General features: G+C 42.8%; 1 protein-coding gene and 1 non-coding gene across 10 annotated transcripts in view; one reads left to right on the top strand and one right to left on the bottom strand.

Annotated features, from left to right (window-relative positions):
* The window catches only part of DCTN6 (dynactin subunit 6), a 1,120,059-nt gene that overhangs the window by 971,736 nt on the left and 126,210 nt on the right, over window positions 1–22,113 (top strand). The window lies entirely within an intron of this gene.
* Window positions 4,721–4,825, bottom strand: LOC126961882 (U6 spliceosomal RNA). Its single transcript, XR_007728468.1, has one exon. It is a non-coding gene; the product is annotated as a U6 spliceosomal RNA (small nuclear RNA).

The following is a 22,113-nucleotide window of genomic DNA, read 5'->3' as shown; positions in this document are numbered from 1 at the left end:
CAGTGGAAAGGAATAAGGTGCAAATGTGTCAAATGTAGGTAAATCTAAGTAAGCATTGCTCATATAAAACAATAAAAAGTAACAAATTTGTGGAGGAAACAAAACATTGTGAAACTAGAATATTAGCTACAAATAACATATTATTGGGACTGTGTAAAGAATAAAGATTATTTTCTAGTTCTAGAGGAGGCTGGTGATGCTGATCAATTTCAGACTTTCTTAAATCAAGATGCAAGTTAAATGTAAGAAATAGAAATTGAATGCATGATGTCGTTAGTTAAAAAGAAAAATGTGAATTTTAAAAACACACTTAAAGCAAGACAAAAAAAAGGAGCAAAGAAAAAGCATAGTAGGCCGGGCGCGGTGGCTCAAGCCTGTAATCCCAGCACTTTGGGAGGCCGAGACGGGCGGATCACGACGTCAGGAGATCGAGACCATCCTGGCTAATCCGGTGAAACCCCGTCTCTACTAAAAAATACAAAAAAACTAGCCGGGTGAGGCAGCGGGCGCCTGTAGTCCCAGCTACTCGGGAGGCTGAGGCAGGAGAATGGCGTGAACCCAGGAGGCAGAGCTTGCAGTGAGCTGAGATCCGGCCGCTGCACTCCAGCCTGGGTGACAGAGTGAGACTCCGTCTCAAAAAAAAAAAAGAAAAAGAAAAAGAAAAAGCATAGTAAATAGCACAAAAGAGGAGGACAGGAAGAAATCTAAACATGTAAGTAATTGCAATAAATGCAAATGGATTAAATTCATCATTAATACAGCATCAGCCTTTAAAAATGCATGTATGGCTGGGCACGGTGGCTCACGCCTGTAATCCCAGCACTTTGGGAGGCCAAGGCAGGCAGATCACCTGAGGTCAGGAGTTCGAGACCAGCCTGGCCAACATGGTGAAACACCTGTCTATACTAAAAGTACAAAAATTAGCCAGCTGTGGTGGCGCACGCCTGTAATCCCAACTACTTGGAAGGCTGAGACACGAGAATCGCTTGAGCCCAGGAGACGTAGGTTGCAGTGAGCTGAAATTGCGCCACTGCACTCCAGCCTAGGTGACAAAGCGAGACTCCATCTCAGAAAAAAGGTTTTTAATTAAAAACTTAAAATGCAGGCATAAGCTGCTTACTAGAGACACAGTGGAATACAGAAAAGTTACAACTAAAGATGTAAAAATATATTACAAGTAAATATCATCAAAACTACTGATAGAGCTATATTAGTATTTTAAATAAGACTTTAAGTCCAAAAGAATTATTATGAAAAAATAGATGAAAGGTATACCACCAAAAACATACAACAATTCAGAACATGTACTCAACTAATAACAGTATCAGAATATGAAGTAAATATGGGTAAAATTACAAGGAAATTTTTTAAATCCATTGTAAAACTGGGAAATTTTAACAAAAGTACCTCAGTAATTAATAAAGCAAATGGACAAAAAAAAAAGTAAACAGAGGTCGGGCACGGTGGCTGATGCCTGTAATCTCAGCACTTTGGGAGGCCGAGGTGGGCAGATCACTTGAGGTCAGGAGTTCGAGACCAGCCTGGCCAATGTGATGAAACCCTGTCTCTACTAAAAATACAAAAATTAGCCAGGCATGGTGGTGAGTGCCTGTAATCCCAGTTACTTTACTTGGGAGGCTGAGGCAGAAGAACTGCTTGAACCGGGAGGCAGAGGTTGCAGTGAGCCAGGATTGTACCACTGCGCTCCATCATGGGTGACAGGAAAAACAAACAAAAAATATATATATAATTAATATATTATATATCAGATTATATAATATACTATAATAGATATAGAATGATTATAATACATAGTAAATATAATAGATATATAGATATATGTAGTCTACATACACAAACACATATACCATATCAAGCTAATTTTTTATTTATTAACATATATAAAATATATAAACTATGTTTGTGTATATATATGTGCATATATATACCACAGCCAAAAATCAGCAAATACACGTGCTGTTAAAACATAAGCAGAATGTTTTAGAGTATTTGAACATGTATTTTGTCTCAAAGTAAATCTCAAAAACTTCTAACAACCCATTCCTAACAAAACTCAAACTAGAAACCAATAACAAAAAAGTAACAAAAAAATTATATAAAGAAATGTTAAAATACACTTCTAAATAACTCTTATTTATTTATTTACTTTTTAATTGAGATGGAGTCTCACTGTGTTGCCCAGGCTGGAGTGCAGTGGTGCGATCTCGACTCACTGCAACCTGTGCCACCCAGGTTCAAGCAATTCTTGTGCCTCAGCCTCCCGAGCAGCTGGGACTACAGGTGCATGCCACCACACCCGGCTAAATTTTGTATTTTTAGTAGAGACAGGATTTCATCATGTCGGCCAGTCTGGTCTCAAACTCCTGACCTCAGGTGATCTACCCACCTCAGCCTCTCAAAGTGCTGAGATTGCAGGTGGGAGCCACCACGCCCTGCCTGAGTAACTCTTAAGTCAAAGAAAAAGTATAATGGAAATTAGAATATAGTATGCATCAAAACGTATAAGATGTCGCTAAAGTTGTGCTTAGGAAAAAAATGCATAGATGTCATGGATTATAATTGAAAAAACAAAAATGACAATAGGGGAGCTAAACTTCTGTGTATGTTATATATTGCTATGTAACAAGCTAGACTGAAACTTAGTGGCTTAAAGACGTAACAATTTATTATTTCTCCTGAATCTGTAGGATGGCTGGGCAGTTATTCTGTCGAGGATACCTGCATGTCCTGCTGTGGCTACATTTGTTGGCAGGGACTGGGCTCAGTTGGGATGGCTAGACCTCTGTCTATTTGATTTTATATCCTTAGGGTGGCTAAACTGGCCTTTTTCACATGGCATACAATTTCCCAGTGCAAAGTGCTTATCAAGTCTCTGCTAGCCTCGTATTTGCTTATGCCCTGCAAGCCAGAGAAAGTCACATGGCTGGGCGCGGTGGCTCACACCTGTAATCCCAACACTTTGGGAGGCCAAGGCAAGCAGATCACTTGAGGTCAGTAGTTCGAGACCAGCCTGGCCAACATGGTGAAACCCCGTCTCTGCTAAAAATACAAAAATTAGCCAGGTGTGGTGGCAGGCGCCTGTAATCCCAGCTACTTGGAAGGCTGAGGCAGGAGAATCACTTGAACCCAGGAGGCGGATGTTGCAGTGAACCGAGATCACACCATAGCACTCCAGCCTGTGTGACAGAGTGAAACTCCATCTCAAAAAAAAAAAAAAAAAAAAAAAAAAAGTCATATAGCCAACTCCAGCATCAAGACAGGAAGACTGCAAGGGTTTGGATACTAAAAAGAGATATTCATGGGAGGCCTTTAATATAGAACACTCTCAGCCAGGCACAGTGGCTCACTCCTGTAATTCCAACACTTTGGGAGGCCCAGGCAGGCGGATGACTTGAGCACAGGAGCTCGAGATCAGCCTAGACAACGTGGCGAAATTCCATCTCTACAAAAAATACAAAAATTAGCTAGGTGTGGTGGCACGCACCTGTAGTCCCAGCTACTCAGGAGGCTGAGGTGGGAGGATGGCTTGAGCCCCGGAGACAGAGGTTGCAGTGAGCTGAGATGATACCACTGGGCCTGGACAACAGAGCCTGGGTGCCCAGCTTGCACGATAGAGCCAATAAATACATATATATAATATATATACTTGCACACATATATGAAACAATCTCTATCACAGTCTTCCCTTGACCCCAATGGTTGATACCCCTCCAGCATGCAAGGGGTACTCATCTGCAGTCAGGACTCTGAAGTCTCACTCAATCATGTCATCAGGGACAACGTCCATGACGACATGATCTGCAAGATTCAAACGTAAATGACGCTTCTCAAATCCAACTTCTCTGGATCCAGAGACCCATGAACTAAAAAGACGAGTTATCTGCTTACACACACACCCAGCATACAATGGTGAGGCAGAGAGAGGACAGTTACAATAGACACCTCCATCCAAAAACAAAAAGGAGTAATGGAAGGCATATAGTAACAACCAACCCATAGCCAGACAAATTTGATTAAGACCCTGGATTAACCCACTCGGGCTGCTATAACAAAATACATAGAAGGGATGGCTTAAGCAATAGAAATTCTTTTAAGCAGTCTTTAATTTTTATTACAAAAAAGTTCGAATTTACACAAGAATACAGAGAATAGTATAGTTAACCCATTATATCTATCTTCTAGCTTCTTTTTTATTTTTCAATAGTTTTTGGGAAACAGGTGGTGTTTGGTTGCATGGAAAAGTTATTTAGTGGTGATTTCTGAGATTTTGGTGCACCCATCACTCAAGCAGTGTTTACTGCACCCAAAGTGTAGTCTTTTATCCCTCGGCCCCCTCCCACCCTTTCCCTCGAGTCCCCAGAGTCCATTTTAAAATATGGAATGTTGGCCAGGTGCAGTGGCTCATGCTTGTAATCCCAGCACCTTGGGAGGCCAAGGCAATCCGGTCACTTGAGCTTAAGAGTTCAAGACCAGCCTGGGCAATGTGGTGAAACCCTGTCTCTACCAAAAATACAAAACAAATTAGCCAGGCGTGGTGGCACATGTCTGTGGTCCCAGCTACTTAGGAGGCTGAGGCAGAAGGATTACTTGAACCCAGGAGATGGAGGTTGTAGTGAGCCAAGATTGTGCCACTGCACTCCAGCCTGGGCAACAGAGCGAGATTCCATCTATACACACACACACACACACACACACACACACACGTGTGTGTATCTTCAAAAATTTGCATGTCATCCTTGCACAGGCACCACGCTAATCTTCTCTGCATCATTCCAATTTTTTAGTATATGTGCTGCCAAAGCAATCACAACAACAGAAATTTATTTCTCAAGAGTTCTAGAGGCTGGGAAGTCCAAGATCACAGTGCCAGCCAACTTGATTCCTGGTGAGGGTGCTCTTTCTGGTTTGCAGATAGCAGTAAAGCTCTGGTGTCTCTTCCTCTTCTTACAAAGGACACCAGCCCTATTGGATTGGGGCCCCATTCTTATGACCTCATCTAATCTTATTACCTCCTCATAGGCACTGTCTCCAAGCATAGTCACACTGAAGGACAGAGCTTTAACATATGAATTTGAGGGGACACATCATTCAGTCCATGTCACACCCCCTATTCTGGAGGCAGAGAATGTTCCTAGTTTAGGGCCTAGTTTTCCTCCTGGGAATGGTTTCCTAATCCATTATTCCTCACAGTTCTGGGCTTCTGGCTCTGTTCTCCAAGAGTTCCTATCTACACAACTACTTGGTAGAGTGTAGTATCTAGTAAGGTGGAAGCTGCCTATAGCCCGTGATCCACAAATTTCACTTCTAGGAAGTAGGCCCACAAGTTACTAATGTTGTGACCTTGAGCAAATAACCTCTCTCTGTGACTTAACTTCCCTCTGTGCCTCAGTTTCCCATCTGTAAAATGGAGAAATAATATTGAGCTCCTCCTAGTCCTATTATGAGAATTAAATCAATTGGTACTTGTCAAGTGTTTAGAACAATGCCTGACGCTTAATATGCACTATTTTAAAAATAATCTCAACATAGATCTATTTATTTTTTAAAATACTATCCAACAGTAAGAAAATAAATACAATAACTGGGTTAAAGCCATAGAGAAATATTATGAAGCAGTTGAAAGGAATGACCCAGAGGAATGAACACAACTTTATAAACTTATGTAAAGTTGTAATATATTCAAACTATTCTTCACATAATCGTGCACTTGTCTGTAATTAAAATTTTTTAATATTCATGGGAATGATGAACTCCAAAATTAGAATAGTGGTTACCTCTGGGAAAAGAAAGAGACTAATGAGATTGGGGAGTGATACACAGTGCCTGGTACTGTACCTAGTGACTTAGATTCTTCAAAAATAGGGATCTGATATGGCTGGGCACAGTGGCTCACGTCTGTAATCTCAGCACTTTGGGAAGCCAAGGCAGGCAGGTCACTTGAGGTCAGGAGTCAGAGAGCAGCCTGGCCAACATGAAGAAGCCCATCTCTACTAAAAATGCAAAACTTAGCCAGGCATGGTGGCACCCACCTGTAATTCCAGCTACTTGGGAGTCTCAGGCAGGAGAATCACTTGAACCCAGGAGGCAGAGGTTGCAGTGAGCCAAGATCATACCACTGCACTCCAGCCTGGGTGACAAGAGTAAGACTCCATCTCAAAAAATAAAATAAATAAAACAAGAATAGGGATCTGATATGGCTGGGCACAGTGGCTCACACCTGCGCTTTCTCCAAATTATGACCCTGTAAGGCTCTGTTTTAGGATAAGCACAGGAGGAGGGGCCGAACACAGAAAGGGAGTGATTAAAGATGCCTTCCTGTGGTATACTAAGTGTCCATGTGAAGAATATCAAAATCCCAGCCCTTTGGGAAGCCAAGGCGGGCCAATCACTTGAGGTCAGGAGTTCGAGACCAGCCTGGACAACGTGGTGAAACTCTGTCTCTACTAAAAATACAAAAATTAGCCGGGAGTGGTGGCTTGCCTGCCATCTCAGCTACTCAAGAGGCTGAGGCACAAGAATTGCTTGAGCTCAGGAGGCAGAGGTTGTAAAAACTCTGTCTCAAAAAATATATATATATAGGGATCTGAAATAGCTATAAGATAGCAGGATATTTGATATGCTATTCTCCATGCTTTTCTGATATTTGATGTATTTTGTAATAAATTTTAAAATTAATAATTATTCACAAGAAAATATATAATTGAGCACTGAGGCTGAATCTCCTGTTTTGGTCTCTGCAGAGGCCTGACACACAGAAGAAAGCACTTGGAGTCCAGATGACCCACCCTTGTTCCACCCTTCCCAAAATTTCCATCGTAACTGATGTCACTAGGTCAAGAAAGCATCCCAGCAACTGAACTGGGGGGGAAATTGAATAACAGTGTACTTAAGGGAGGTGGTTATAGTGTAAAGTAGGACAGAGATTCTCAACCCTGCTTCCTCTACAGCATACCTGAGAAATGAAAGTCACATCTGCAACTTACTCCCAAGAGTAAGCAGGTCTGTTTTTAAAGAGCTAAGATTAGCTATGGGTTATGTACCGCGTCATCATCTGCTGTCTACCAGATGTAAGTCCACCTCTTTCTCCTCCTCATATCAGGAGGGAACAAAAGCCCTGACCTAAGGTTTGAAAAACACTAAGTCATTGATATTGGACATCTGACCTCCTGACCAAACTAGACCAGGGAACCAGGCTTGCCCAGTCTAGGGCATGGTTGTGGATACTGGTGATACCATCTGTCTGGATACCCTATGCTGTTTCCTTATTATTTCTTCTCATTCCCTCCCACAAATGCAGTTTTGAGAGTAAATCATGAACCCAGAGGAGGAAAGCATGGGAATAGGGCAAATTAGGACCCATGAGAATAGACTGAGGGATTGAAAGAGGATACCACATTTACCACTGGAGTCAGTCACTAACAGCAGTGGTTAGTGGGGAAGAAGGGGTATGGCCAGGAGAGTTTACTGTTCCATATTCCCTCTCCCTTTCTCTCAATCTTTTTTTTTTTTTTTTTTTTTTTTTTGCTTTTCGAGATGGAGTCTCTCTCTGTCACCCAGGCTGGAGTGCAGTGGCACCATCTCGGCTCACTGCAACCTCTGCCTCCCAGGTTCAAGCGATTCTCCTGTCTCAGCCTACCGAGTAGCTGGGACTACAGGCTCCCGCCACCATGCCTGGCTAATTTTTGTATTCTTAGTAGAGATGGGGTTTCCCTATGTTGGCCAGGCTGGTCTCCAACTCCTGACCTCAGGTGATCCACCCGCCTCAGCCTCCCAAAGTGCTGGGATTACAGGCATGAACCGCCCACCCAGCCTCCTCTCCCTTTCTCCATCTCCTGTGCTATGCTGTCAGTCCTAGCCATCTAAATTGCCTGAGAGCCTGACCTACCATAGTATGAGAGGAGAAAAAAAAGTGTGACCCTAGGCAGGAAGAAGAGAGAAGGAAACAGGAAAGGAAGGTGGTAGAGACAGAAGAGAAGGTCCTCTGGCTGTAGACCTTGCCCCTGAGGCCACAAATATATGTAAGGGACATAGTAACCTGGGGAAATGGAAAAAGGGGACTATCAGATGGGCCAAAGCTAGTTTAGGATAGGAAATTTACATAATTTTTTTCAAAACACTAATGAAAGCCACTTATACAAACGAAGATTGAAATTTATACTTTTCATGATGCTCATACAGTCTTTTAAGTAAAGGCAAAAGAGATGTTTTATTTTAAATAGCTTCTTCTCTTGGGATTCAAAATTTTAGTCAATGGGCATTTCTGATGCAACCTGCAGTTGCTGAAGATAAGTAGTAAAGGAAGGTGTTCATTAATTTGAAGAAATCTGGTCATTTAATATCTTAGCACTTATTCCAATGGACCCTGGTCTTAATTTGAAAACACACACACCCCTCACATTCTTTTTCCCTAAGAAAAAGAGGTTTCCAGCCAGGCATGGTGTCTCACGCCTATGTAATCCCAGAACTTTGGGAGGGCGAGGTGGGTAGATCATGAGGTCAGGAATTCAAGACCAGCCTGGCCAACATGGTAAAACCCTGTCTCTACTAAAAATACAAAAATTAGCCGGGCATGGTGGGGGATGCCTGTAATCCCAGCTACTCGGGAGGCTGAGGCAGGAGAATTGCTTGAACCTGGGAGGCCAAGGTTGCAGCAAGCAAGATTGCACCCCTGCACTCCAGTCTGAATGACAGAGCAAGACTCCATCTCAAAACAAACAAAAAAGAAAACGAGGTTTCCGTAACTTCTTTGAAATCAAAATAACCATCAAACCTCTCCATCTTTTGACTATTCTTATTTTATTTTATTTATTTATTTTTTTGAGACAGAGCCTCGCTCTGTCATCCAGGTTGGAGTACAGTGATATGATCTCAGCTCACTGCATCCTTCGCCTCCCAGGTGCAAGCAATTCTCCTTGCCTCAACCTCCTGAGTAGCTGGCATTACAGGTTTGTACCAGCACACCCGGCTAACTTTTGTATTTTTAGTAGAGACGGGTTTCATCATGTTGGCCAGCCTGGTCTCGAACTCCTGACCTTAAATGATCTGCCTGCCTTGGCTTCCCAAAGTGCTGAGATTACAGGCATGAGCCACCGTGCCTAGCCTGTTCTTCTTTCTTATAACCAGGCTTACAGCGTAAGGCAAGAAAGGGAAGCAATGAGATAAAACAATTTCTTTATCGCCTTTCACTTGATGATTTCTGGAAGCTGGTGTTGGAATGGCCATGTCCCAGAATCACAGACACTTAATGATGGAAGTCATCTGAGAAGCATCCTTGTCTGTTGCTCCGCCACACGGGCATTTTCCCCACAGAAAATGACAACTGATCCTTTCATTTCCATGAAGTCCAATGAGTAACTAATAATTGTGAGTTACTTTAAAATATCAAGTTAGGCAGTACCGAACTAATAATAAGAATGCATATGCAATGAGGAATCTGACTCCACTTTTTGATGCTTGACTGCTGACAGCTTTTAAGCCTCCATCTGCCTCTGCAGGGACCATAACAGCATATATTTAAAATAATTGGCCAGGCACAGTGGTTCACGCCTGTAATCCCAGCACTTTAGGAGGCCGAGGCAAGAGGATCACTTGAGGTCAGGAGTTTGAGACCAGCCTGGGTGACATAGTGGGACCCATCTCTACTAAAAATGAAAAAATATTAGCTGGGTATGGTAGCACACACCTGTAGTCCCAACCTGGAGGCTGAGGTGGGAGGATTGCTTGAGCCCAAAAGTTCAGGGCTGCAGCAAGCTATGATCACACCACTGCACTCCAGCCTGGGTGACAGAGCAAGACCCTGTCTCAAAAAAAATAAATAAGTAAGTAATTAAATAAGAAAAGAAAATAATTGACTTACCATTATGTTTACCATCATGCTTATGAATCCAACAGTAAAGACAGTACAGTAAACAATATTCCCAATCTGCTTGTTGTCATGATGCTTTATGAGGTCCTGGATTCAAAAGACTTCATTCTCCCAGTAAGACACCCTACTTGCAAAGACTTTCCTAAATATCATGGTTTGGGGTTTTTTATTTTTGTTTTTATTTTTTTATTGAGATAGAGTCTCACTCTGTTGCCCAAGCTGGAGTGCAGTGGCGTGATCTCGGCTCACTGCAACCTCTGCCTTCCTGGTTCAAGTGATTCTCCTGCCTCAGCCTCCCAAGTAGCTGGGATTACAGGTGCCCACCATGTCCGGCTAATTTTTGTATTTTTATTAGAGACAAGGTTTCACCATGTTGGCCAGGCTGGTCTCGAGCTCCTGACCTCAAGTGATCCACCCACCTCAACCTCCCAAAGTGCTGGGATTATAGGTGTGAGCCATGGTATCCAACCTAAATATCATGGTTTTGAACAAGCACAGTGTCAATTTCTCTAATTCGTGTCATCATTCCACCTATACAGGTGGGCTATTGTATAAGGTGAAGAAAATTGTTTCATGATCAATTGATTACTCATTCATTCAGTATGTATTGAATACCTAGTATGAGACAGGCACTGCTCCAAACAATATGGATATAGTATAGAAGAAGATACACAAAAATTCCTGTCCTTGTGGAATTTATATTCTAGAAAGAAGGGGTAGGAAAAGTAATAATAAAGTAAATTATATAGTAAGTCAGAAGATAAGGGTTATAGGAGAAAATAGAACAGAATAAGGGAAATCCAAAGTCCTGGGGCAGAAATGGGGAAGTGAAATTATCATTAGAGTGGTTTGGTTTCCTTTCTGCTGTTCACCAAATACATATGATTTTCAATCTCCAGGCTTATACTAGGATTGTACTTCCCTAACATATTAAAGTTAAGTACAGCCATAGGATTTGTTTTGGCCAATGGAATGTGAGCAGAAATTATGTGTATGATTTCTGGACAGAAGCTTTAAGAACAGCGTGTGATTCTCCACATGCCTCTCCCACTGCTGCATGCCATAGGAAGCTTCGCTTGGCCAGAATTCCTGAATAACATCATGAGCCAAAGCCCCTGCCAGCCTGCGTTAGACACTTGGTGTGAGCTACATATTGATTAAGCCAATGAGATTTTGGTCTCATTTGTTACTGCAGCATAACCTGAGCTATCCTAACTGATGCAAGCTGTCAGGGTAGACCCCACTAAGATGACAGATGATAGTGGCTTGAACCTGAGTGACAATAGCAGAAGAGATGAGAAGTCATCAGAATCTGGAAATATTTTGCTGTATGGAAAAGAGTTAAGTCCTATATGATTGAAAATGTGAGACCAGTTACAGAAGACTACATTGATTCTAATAGTATGTCAGAGACTTCTCATGTAAAAAGGGGAAATACTTGTGTAAAAAGGGGAAGTATACTAGAGGCAATCTTTTATAGTCTGGTGACAATCTGGGAGGAGATAAATAATCTATCTAGCAAGTTTACAACAGCATAAGCAACCTACTAAATATTAGGAGATTTTATGTCTGTGATGAGTTTTCCGACTTGTATAGTGGAGCATTATTGCCCTCTAGTGATAAAAGAGAAAATGTTCTTAGAGAAAAGGAAAGTGACAACCAATGCTTCTGGAAAACACACAGTTTGAAATTTGGGGTTCTCTTTGGGCCAAGACTGGTCGCTTTCTAACAACTTTTGACTGGGAGACACCATGAGCAACTGTATATCTGAGAAGATAAAATCTGGCATTGCTCTTCAAAGTTATCCATAATTTTCAAAAAAGTGAGAATCCTGAATCTCTGTTGGTTACAGTGCCATGATTATTGTAAGTATAAGAATTAGTAGTGATATCAACAACACAAATATTTTATTGTCTTCCATAAAAGATAGGGACAAGTAAGGGGATGAAGATTAATGCGTGTAACTGATAATTCCTGAACTTGGTGTTTTTTGTTTTGCTTTGTTTTTTAACCAGTTGTACAAATGAGGAATGGTGGGAGACTTCCTCTTAGTAGTTCCGTGAAATAGTGGTTAGTGAAATAGAGTGGCATTTTTTTTTTTGTCACCTTCATAAGCTCAATATGAAGTAGTAGAGAGATGTAGCTTCCCAAAAGGCTGCAATCATGAAATGTTTATCTAAAAGGAAGTAATATATCCACTGAACTTCATATAATCATGCTGGCACAACCAGTATAATTTATTTAATCAAGATACAAATATGGTTGCATCTCTTATTTTACTTAACTAAACCAAGCAGCATCCCAATATTTTGGATAGGTTGGAGGTATAATTTCTTTCAGCAGACTTCTCTTCTTCTGCCCACTTATTCAAGAATCCCAGGATGTTGTCCAGAGTGGCTGAACATATTTCTGAAATGCCTTCTGGAGAGTAATCCAGATGATCCAGTCCATCACCAGCAGACCTAACTTTCAGCTACCATTGTTGTTGCCACATTATGAATACAGGTCTTTCCAAGTCTGGTATATCCTTTTCCACTGTTCTTTTCCATCCATATTCCTATGCAGGCCACAGTGGTGTCCTCCTCCCTCACTTCCCAGGTAATAGCTCTCCAGGTTAAACCCACATATGCAGTCATTCTTCCCAACACACTCATTGTGCCTTTGTGGACCCAGGACAATTCCAGTTCCAGACAGAGCCACAAGCTAACCCGGAAACCACTTTTCCCCAAGACTATGTGGAATCAGGTAATAAGCCAGAATCCCCGGTCTTCACTCATCCTTCTCTCCCCTAAGAGCTGCCTCTAACCATGCAAAAGGTACTATTTATGAGGAAGTCCAAAAGAGATGTGTGAGAGATGTTGCGTACTCTTCCAGTGGCCACCTGGGTTTCCATGAAAATTTACTTCCACTTAAGCAAACTTTCATCTCTACATATTTAAAAAAGCAGCCTTCATCAAGCCCTTTTTAAAAGGTTTTGTTGTACATTTCCCCAAGAGCAACAGATGCCTGCTTACCCTATGTTTACTTGTGAACCACAAAGAACAAAGAAGATCCGCTTCGGAATGATTCACTTTATCCTCCCATGCAGGAAGATAAAAGGCCAAGTTTAAATGGCAGCTTCTCTGACATCCATATCTTAATTACAGTCTGCGTGCCACATTTAAGCATAAATCTTATTCTAGAAATATATCTTATAAATCTAAACACATGTACATTAAAGATCTAAACTATAATAAAGACTCTGACTCCAATGTCTGGAGCAGCTACAACATAAACTCATGTACAAAAGATATGTTCGGATGTTCATTATTGCATTGTTGAAAATAGGGAAAAAACTGAAAATATGGTAAATGTATATTGATAAAGGAATGGTCAGTTTAAATTATAATATATCCATATGATGGAATATTATGCAGTTGTGAAAAGAATAGATTTATTCTTTGTGAAAAAATTCTGGACATTGTGTATAATTTCTATAATAATAACCAAAAAATGTTAACAGAGATTGTTACTAGGTAGAGGGATCACACTGAGAGGATGAAAGGAAGGGGGCTGTGGGGAGTTGGGCAGATATATACTTTTCTTTTTTTTGGAAACAGGGTCTTGCTGTGTCGTGACTGACACGGTCATAGCTCACTACAGCCTCAGACTCCTGGGCTCAAATGATCCTCCTACCTCAGCCTCCTGAGTAGCTGAGATTACAGGCATGTGCCACCATGCCTGGCCAGATACAGACTCTTTATTTTCTCTTTATATCCTTCTAAACTGTTTGAATGTATTACAAAGAACTTGCATTGCTTTTCTTTTTCAATTATGAAATATGCATATTATTTTAACATATATAGTTGTGAATGGTTTATCTGTATAACTTAAATATAATTTAATTTGATAAATATTCATAAGCTTGAATATTTTAATGTAAGAAAGAGATGTGTTTTTTCTCCTTTAATAAGGAAAGATTGTGCTGGCGATTTAAAAAACAAAAAACAAACAAACAAAAAAACATTATCAAACCTAGATAGATGACCAGATGGTGGAGGATCCAAAAGCTAGGTCAAGTAAATAACTGAGGATGTTTTGGATTTTTAACTTGAATAAAAGATAGAGCTGTCTTCAAATATCTAAAGTAAGGGAATTCCACTTTTAGGTTTGTGAGGGCAAGATGATTTGGACCAATCCTATCACACAGGGAAACTAACAAAACTGGGCAAAATATGAAAAGGCATCTTCCTGAAGGCATCCTAGAGCTAACAAAATCATGAAGATTTACTGTTCCTGGATCCAGCGAAGACAGGAACTCCTATAAATTATGTGGGCATTATTCCCATCCTGCCCTTCATCCACTATAAAATGATTTACTTAGAAACAATGTGAAACATTGTGATGCACAATAACATATTCTGTAAATCCACATATCATGGTTTCAACAACAGCTTTTCAACTGGGAAGGGCCAACCCAAACCCAGAGTAAATGTCTACTCCAGTGACAACAAATCCTTGCCCCTTTCATGATAGAAGTGGTCTCATGTAATCAACATGCCACCAGGTGGCGTGCTGATTTCCCCAGGGAATTGAACCACATTCAGGGTTCAGTGTTGGCCTCTGCTGTTGGGAGATAGGGCACTCAGCAGCGGTTGTAACCTGATCGGTTTTGGTGAATGGATGATCCTTTTGCTGAATCTATGGATAACTTTCATCCCTACCACCTTAGCGACTTTGTTTTTGAGGCAATGAAACAGGAATAGGGTTTGCTGAAAAAAAGACGCTGAATAATAGCCACAGAAAATGTCATCTTGTGAAGTGACTTAAGATTCAATGTTCTGTTGGGGACATGAACTACTGATCCTAATACTCTGTGTGGATGGTTTCCTGAGGCATGATGGCTTCCTGTTTGGATGTGATGATGCCTATAGTAAGTGAGGTGGAGATGCCAGAATTTCTGTGATACTCTACTACTCAGGTAGTTGTAAGCATGTATATTGGACAAAAAAAAAATATATCATTTTTGTTAAGAGAGGACTATACATCTACATTTCCCCCAGATCTCCTTATCATTAATTTTTCTCTTTTTTTGGGGGGGCGGGGGGCAGAGTCTCATTCTGTCGCCCAGGCTGGAGTGCAGTGGCACAGTCTCATCTCGCTGCAACCTCTGCCTCCTGGGTTCAAGTGATTCTCCTGCCTCCCTAGTAGCTGGGACTACAGGCGTGTGCTACAATGCCTGGCTAATTTTTTGTATTTTTAGTAGAGATGGCGTTTCACCATGTTTGCCAGGATGGTCTCGATCTCCTGACCTCGTGATGTGCCTGCCTCGGCCTCCCAAAGTGTTGGGATTACAGGCGTGAGCCACTGCGCCCGGCCTAATTTTTTTTATTTTTAGTAGAAATGGGGTTTTACCATGTTGGCCAGGCTAGTCTCTTAACTCCTGACCTCAGGTGATTCGCCCACCTCAGTCTCCCAAAGTGCTGGGATTATAGGCGTGAGCCAGTAATCCTGCCCACCCTTATTGTCAATTTTTCAATCTCATTTTTCCAAGCCGCTGATCACCCATTCAAACCAGAAACTACTGTCTATTTTGAAACGTGTAGATACATATGTCTTGCCATCTCTTATTTCAGATGCATTGCTCAAAATTCCACCCCCAGGGCACTTCCCTTCACTGTCCTTCCAGGTGGTATCAGCATATCATGCAGATCCATTTGTAAATCAGGCTACTGTTGACTTGCTGCCCAGTATGGAACTCCGTCCACCTTAGTTCTGACAATGAAGAGATGCAATCTGCCACTTCAGAAACCCACCATCTCTGTTGATCTTTGGAAGTCCATTTCCATGACAGCATTTCCCACTATTAGCCTTTGCCCACAGAGGACAGCCATCATTGAGCTCTTAAAAATGCCAGTAACTCTCTCACCAGTACCTTCCTTACTACCTTGGGTGAAGGGAGATGCTCTGAACCCTCAGAGAGGAGTCAAATGTTGGATTATTCAGTCTCATAAGTCAATTCTAACATTCCACTTCCTTAAGTCTTCGGATACTGTGCTCAATACCATACCACAGAAAGTCTGGCATCTCCACCTCACTTATGGTAGGCATCATAACATCCAATCAGGAAACCATCATCATCCATCAAGAAACCATCCCAGAAGAGTATTAGAACCAGTAGCTCATGTCTTTGACAGAACACTGAATCCCAATTCACAAGTGAACATAAAGGACTCCTCTTTCCACCATATTTCACTCCTCCCACAGCCCAACAACCTCCAGATGAATTTCCACCTGGTTTATTCCTACTCTCACTGGTACATATTAGCTGTATGGTACCATGATTTTTTTACTATGTGACCTACTTCCTCCCAAGCCAAGTGCTCTAATTCCAAGAGAGTTATCATTCCTCTGCTATGTGACTTATTTCCTCCCAAAGCAGGGACTGTCTTTCCCTGTCAAGGTTGAGATCTGACTCTAGTTATTGGCCTGGAGGCAGAGATGTGGCAGGACTCAGTCTTAAGAATAAATGCTATCTTGCAAGGCATCTGCTTCAGGTGAGGCCGTTACATGGTCTCTAGATAAGGAAGGCTAATCCCCTTCAGCAAGAAGGAAGGGGCTGCTATGCCAGAAAGAAAGACTTGGGAAGATGTCGATGTTCAAGGTCTTCTGATTCCTGTGAACAATCCAATTCCAAAATTCCATCCTGTACAACTTTCACAACCAATTGTCTTAACACAAGTCCTCTAGAAAGCAGAACTCAAGGAAAAAAAAAACAAACAAACAAAACCGTTTCTGGCACTTGGACAGAAGCATGTCCAGAGACACAAACGTGAGGGAAAAAAAAGTGAGACAAGACATGATGCAATGGCATGCAGTGGATTGCAGCATTGATTCACAATGAGGTACAGACACACAGCACGTCGCTTTGCAGGCAGGTTCACTCTGCACACAGGACTTCTCCAGAAGAGGTGCCAAAAGAAAACACACCTTGTGGTAATTCCTGAAAAGACAGGAGTTTATTTCCCATTGGTCATTGCTCATTCCATTGAGCTAATGCCCTAAACTTCTGAGTTGCACCATCTGGGCTCCTGGCAGCCACACAGGAAACCATATCCCACACCTTGCAATGTGGCGTCTTATTCAAATCTCAAAGTGGAGGGGTGACCTGGTGTGGGTGTGACACCAACCAAGTGTAAGAAGGAGGCAGTCAAGAGCCTCTGAGAAGGTACACAAGTGGTACTAATATGGTGGATTTGGAAGTTCCAGTGCGCAAGGAAGGAATGCTTCCACCAGGAAACACTGTCATGATGAATTGGAAACCTGAGACTGTCCTTGGCCAGTTTGGGCTCCTCATGCTACTGAACAAATGGACAAAGTAAGGGGCCACTCTAGCGGGTAATTCATCCTAATTATCAAGGAAAAATTAGGTCGCTGGCCAGGCGCGGCGGCTCACGCCTGTAATCCCAGCACTTTGGGAGGCCAAGGCGGGTGGATCACTTGAGCTCAGGAGTTTGTGACCAGCCTGGCCAACCCCGTCTCTACTAAAAATACAAAAATTAGCCAGGCATGGTGATGGGCACCTGTAATCCTAGCTACCCTGGAGGCTGAGGCAGATGAATCACTTGAACCCAGGAGGCGGAGGTTGCAGTGAGCCAAAATCACACCACTGCACTAAAGCCTAGGCAACAGAGCAAGACTATGTCTAAAAAAAGAAAAAAAAATGAGTATTAAAATGACACTTGAGCTTGCCCAATAACCTGGACCCATCACAGAGCCTTCTTTTGTTCTAGGCTCCTGTTAAAACTAGCAGCTTTGGGATGCTTTGGGATCAGTCAGTAAAACTAGAGTCTCATAACACTTAAGGAATACGTTGCCTGCAAAATCCACTCGGTGTTGCATCATTTTTTTCATCTGGAGCCAGATGTAACAATTTATCCTTGGCCTTAGAAATTTCAACATTTCCCATACTACTGGATTTCTAGAAATTTCCTTGAGGTAGAACACCCCTGAATCTTTGTCAGATTTGTTTCCCACCCTCTAACATACAAATGCCTTACCAATATATCTACAGTAGTTGTTACTTCTTGGTAGTTGCTATTTCTTGCTCATCAGGTCCAATCAGCTTAATATAATCAATGTCATGGACCAGTGTGAAGTCTTGTGGAAGGGAAAGGTAACCAAGGTCCTTGCAGACTAAATTATGACATAGGACTAAAAAGTGAAGGTGTACTGCTGGCCGTGCCAGCTGAAAGCAAGTTGCTTCTGGTGGTGTGTACTAACAGGTATGGAGGAAAAGCATTTGCCAGAGCACTTGTGTTTCAAGTACCAGATATGTTAATGTACCCAAGCGATGAAACCACATCTGGAACAGCAGTTCAATTCGAGTCACCATCTGGGTAAGTTTATGACAATCTACTATTATTCTCCGTTTTCTGCACAGGCCAAACAGGCAAGCTGAATGGGGATGTGGTAGGAAGCACAAGCCCTATATCCTTCAAGTCCTTGATGGTGGCATTAATCTCTGCAATCCCTCCAGAAATGTAGAACTTAAACTGTCTCCCAGTTCTGGAGGCTGTGAGTCTGAGATCCAGGTGGTAGCAGGGCCATGCTCCCTCTGTATGTGCTGAGGAAGGATCTGTTCCAGGCCTGACTCTTAGCTTCAGGTGGTTTCCTGACAATCTGTGGCATATATTGGCTTTCAGCAGAACTCCAGTCTTTAAGTGACGATTTCTGTGTGTGTCTGTGTCCAAATTTCCTCATTTCATGATGACATGAATCATTGGTGTTCACTCTGCTCCAGTATAACCTGATCGTAGTTTCATCTGCAGTAATCCTGATATGGTTTGGATGTTTGTCCCCTCCAAATCCCACATTGAAATGCGATTCCCAATGTTGCAGGCGGGGCCTGGTGGGAGGTGTTTGGAGCATACAGGAGGATCCCTCATGAATGGTTTAGCACCATCCCCCTGGTGATGAATGAATTCCTGCTCAGTTAGTTCACACAATATCTGGTTGTTTAAAAGTCTGGGACCTGGCCAGGTGTGGTGGCTCACACCTGTAATCCCAGCAGTTTGCGAGGCCAAGGCAGGAGGATCACTTGAGGCCAGGAGTTCAGCCAACATGGTGAAACCATACCTCTACTAAAAAAAAAAAATACAAAAATTAGCCAGGCATGGTGGCATACACCTATAATCCCAGGTAATCAGGAAGCTGATGCGGGAGAATCACTTGAACCCAGGAGGCAGAGGTGAAGTGAGGCAGTGAGCCAAGATCACACCACTGCACTCCAGCCTGGGTGACAGAGCGAGACTCTGTCTCAAAAAAATAAATAAATAAATAAATCTGGGACCTCCCTCCCTCGCTCTCTCTTGCTCCCACTCTCACCATGTGACACACTTGTTCCCTGTACCTTCCACCATGATTGGAAGCTTCCCAAGGCATCACCAGGAGCAGATGATGGCACCATGCTTCCCGTACAGGCTGCAAAATTGGGAGCCAATTAAACCTCTTTTCGTTATAAATTACCTGGTCTCCGGTATTCCTTTATAGCAACACAAATGGACTAACACAGACTCTATTTCCAAATAAGATCATATTCTGAGGCACAGAGCCCAGGCACTTTTTTTTTTTTTTTTTTTTTTTTTTTTGAGACGGAGTCTCACTCTGTCACCCAGGCTGGAGTGCAGTGGCGCGATCTCAGCTCACTGCAAGCTCTGCCTCCCGGGTTTATGCCATTCTCCTGCCTCAGCCTCCCAAGTAGCTGGGACTACAGGCGCCGCCACCTCGCCAGGCTAGATTTTGTATTTTTGTAGAGACGGGGATTCTTTTTTTTTTTTTTGAGACGGAGTCTTGCTGTGTCGCCCAGGCTGGAGTGCAGTGGCCGGATCTCAGCTCATTGCAAGCTCCGCCTCCCGGGTTTTTACGCCATTCTCCTGCCTCAGCCTCCCGAGTAGCTGGGACTACAGGCGCCCACCACCTCGTCCGGCTAGTTTTTTGTATTTTTTAGTAGAGACGGGGTTTCACCGTGTTAGCCAGGATGGTCTCGAACTCCTGACGTCGTGATCCGCCCGTCTCGGCCTCCCAAAGTGCTGGGATTACAGGCTTGGGCCACCGCGCCCGGCCAAGAGATGGGGATTCACTGTGTTAGCCAGGATGGTCTCAATCTCCTGACCTCGTGATCCGCCTGTCTCAGCCTCCCAAAGGGCACTTTTTGTATCCCTCCATTTCACACTATTTCCTCACTCCAACTCTCCCTAGTCACCTTCATCTCTAACTTTGATATTCTTCCAATTGGGATTCACCACAAGTCCTCTCAGCCCCTTTAATCAAGTGTCCATATCACAGCCACTATTGGTTTATCATTCTTGTAGGCAGAGGTAGTTCTAGTGACTTCCACTTGGCCTATGCCACCATAACAGCCTTCATTCCACAGGTCAGGGACCCAATGTAGAGATTCTGCTAGTTGCTGAGTATGTCTATTCTAATTCTGCATTCTAGAATGCAGGTTCCATTCCTGTGTAATAATCACAGGATCATTCAAGGGACCCATGGGACTCACTGTGAAACTGATCTGAGCTAAAACTCTATAAGCTCTTACTCTGACTGGTGGACCACAGTAATGTTTTGAGCCTCCTGGAATTAGCATCAATTCAGTGTCCAGTAATCCCTAAACTGTCTGATTCTTTTCCCTTTTCCCAGAGCAAAGTTACCCCAGTAAATAGTCATGGGTCCATTGAGGGAAGACTGGGAGAAAGATAAACAATATAAATCTGGCAATGTGGTAGGGTCCTTCCTCAAGGGGAACCCAGTCTCTCCTTCATTGAAGGGATCCTGGACCTATAAACTAGCTCAAGTCTAGGAAATGATTCAGAGGCTATGACACAATTGTGGTGACTTAAGATAGACTTCTGTTCGTTGGGTACAGTGGCTCATGCCTGTAACCCCAGCACTTTGGGAGGCCGAAGTGGGCAGATCACCTGAGGTCAGGAGTTTGAGACCAGCCTAGCCAACTTGGTGAAACCCTGTCTCTACTAAAAATACAATAATTAGCCAGGCATAGTGGCAGGTGCCTGTACTCCCAGCTACTTGGGAGGGTGAAGCAAGAGAATCACTTGAACCCAGGAAGCAGAGGTTGCAGTGAGCCAAGATTGTGCCCCTGCACTCTCCAGCCTGAGTGACAGAGAGAGACTTGGTCTCAAAAAAAAAAAAAAAAAAAAGACTTCTGTTTACTCAGCCTAGAACTCTTCCACTTACATAAATCAAGTAAGACTGCCATCTATCTCTTCCATATGTACACAGTGATCAACCAGCCAATGCCATAGGTCTTTGAGTCAGACAATTCTTGTTAAATTCTTGTTAATTTTTGCTTTATAAAATTTTTTGTAGAGAGAGTCTCATTATGTTGCTCAGGTTGGTCTCAAACTTCTGGCCTCAAGCAGTCCTCCTGCCTCTGCCTCCCAAAGTTCTGGGATTACAGGCATGTGCCAATGTTCCTAGCCTGAGTCCAACAATTCTGATGGCTGCTTTGACTCTGCTGTCCATTACAGTATAACCATGCCATGCGATCTTTGGTGATTGGCACCATTTGCCCCTGCTACCCTGGGATCAAATTAACCCCACTGCCTCTAGGGGTTCCAGTTTGATGCTAGCAGTTCCCACTGTACATTCTGACCTACAAAGAAGAGAACCCAAATTTGTGGGCCTCCTCAAAAATCTATTTCTCACAGTCATGGTGAAAGGTGTGTCCTCTTGACTCCTCCAGGGTGGGTGGGTGGGGCTTATATGATAAATCCACCCTAACATTCCAGTCTCCCTGAACCTTTGAATCCCTTCCTCCACAGTACACTGAGGCAGTTCTGGCATTTTGACTTTAGTGTAGGCCATATTTGAGTCCATGTTCAGCAAACCAACTAAACTGTTAAGAGTCCTTTTTAGCCCCTTAAATATTGAATCCAGATCAATAAAGTTGTCCTGACTCAACCTTAGTCCTACCACCATATCCTACACTCTGAGATCCATTCTCACATATATTCCCCAGATTTCTGTCTGTATAGACTGGGAAAATCATGGAGTCCTTTTGGTGTGCAGGGTACCTCCTCATGGATCATAATTTATACCTCACTCTTTGGTGCCTACTGGAACTTATGTCTAGTTATACATCTAGGAGCAAAGCAGGTAGCAAGGGCAGACCCTGAGGAAGATCAGTGATGCCTGGTAAGGAACCCCTCTGAAGAGACCGTTACAGA

Source organism: Macaca thibetana, chromosome 8 (genome assembly GCF_024542745.1).
Source record: "Macaca thibetana thibetana isolate TM-01 chromosome 8, ASM2454274v1, whole genome shotgun sequence".
NCBI classification, from domain to species: domain Eukaryota; kingdom Metazoa; phylum Chordata; class Mammalia; order Primates; family Cercopithecidae; genus Macaca; species Macaca thibetana.
Note: the sequence above shows the minus strand (reverse complement) of the source record. Positions and strands in the feature narration are given on the sequence as shown.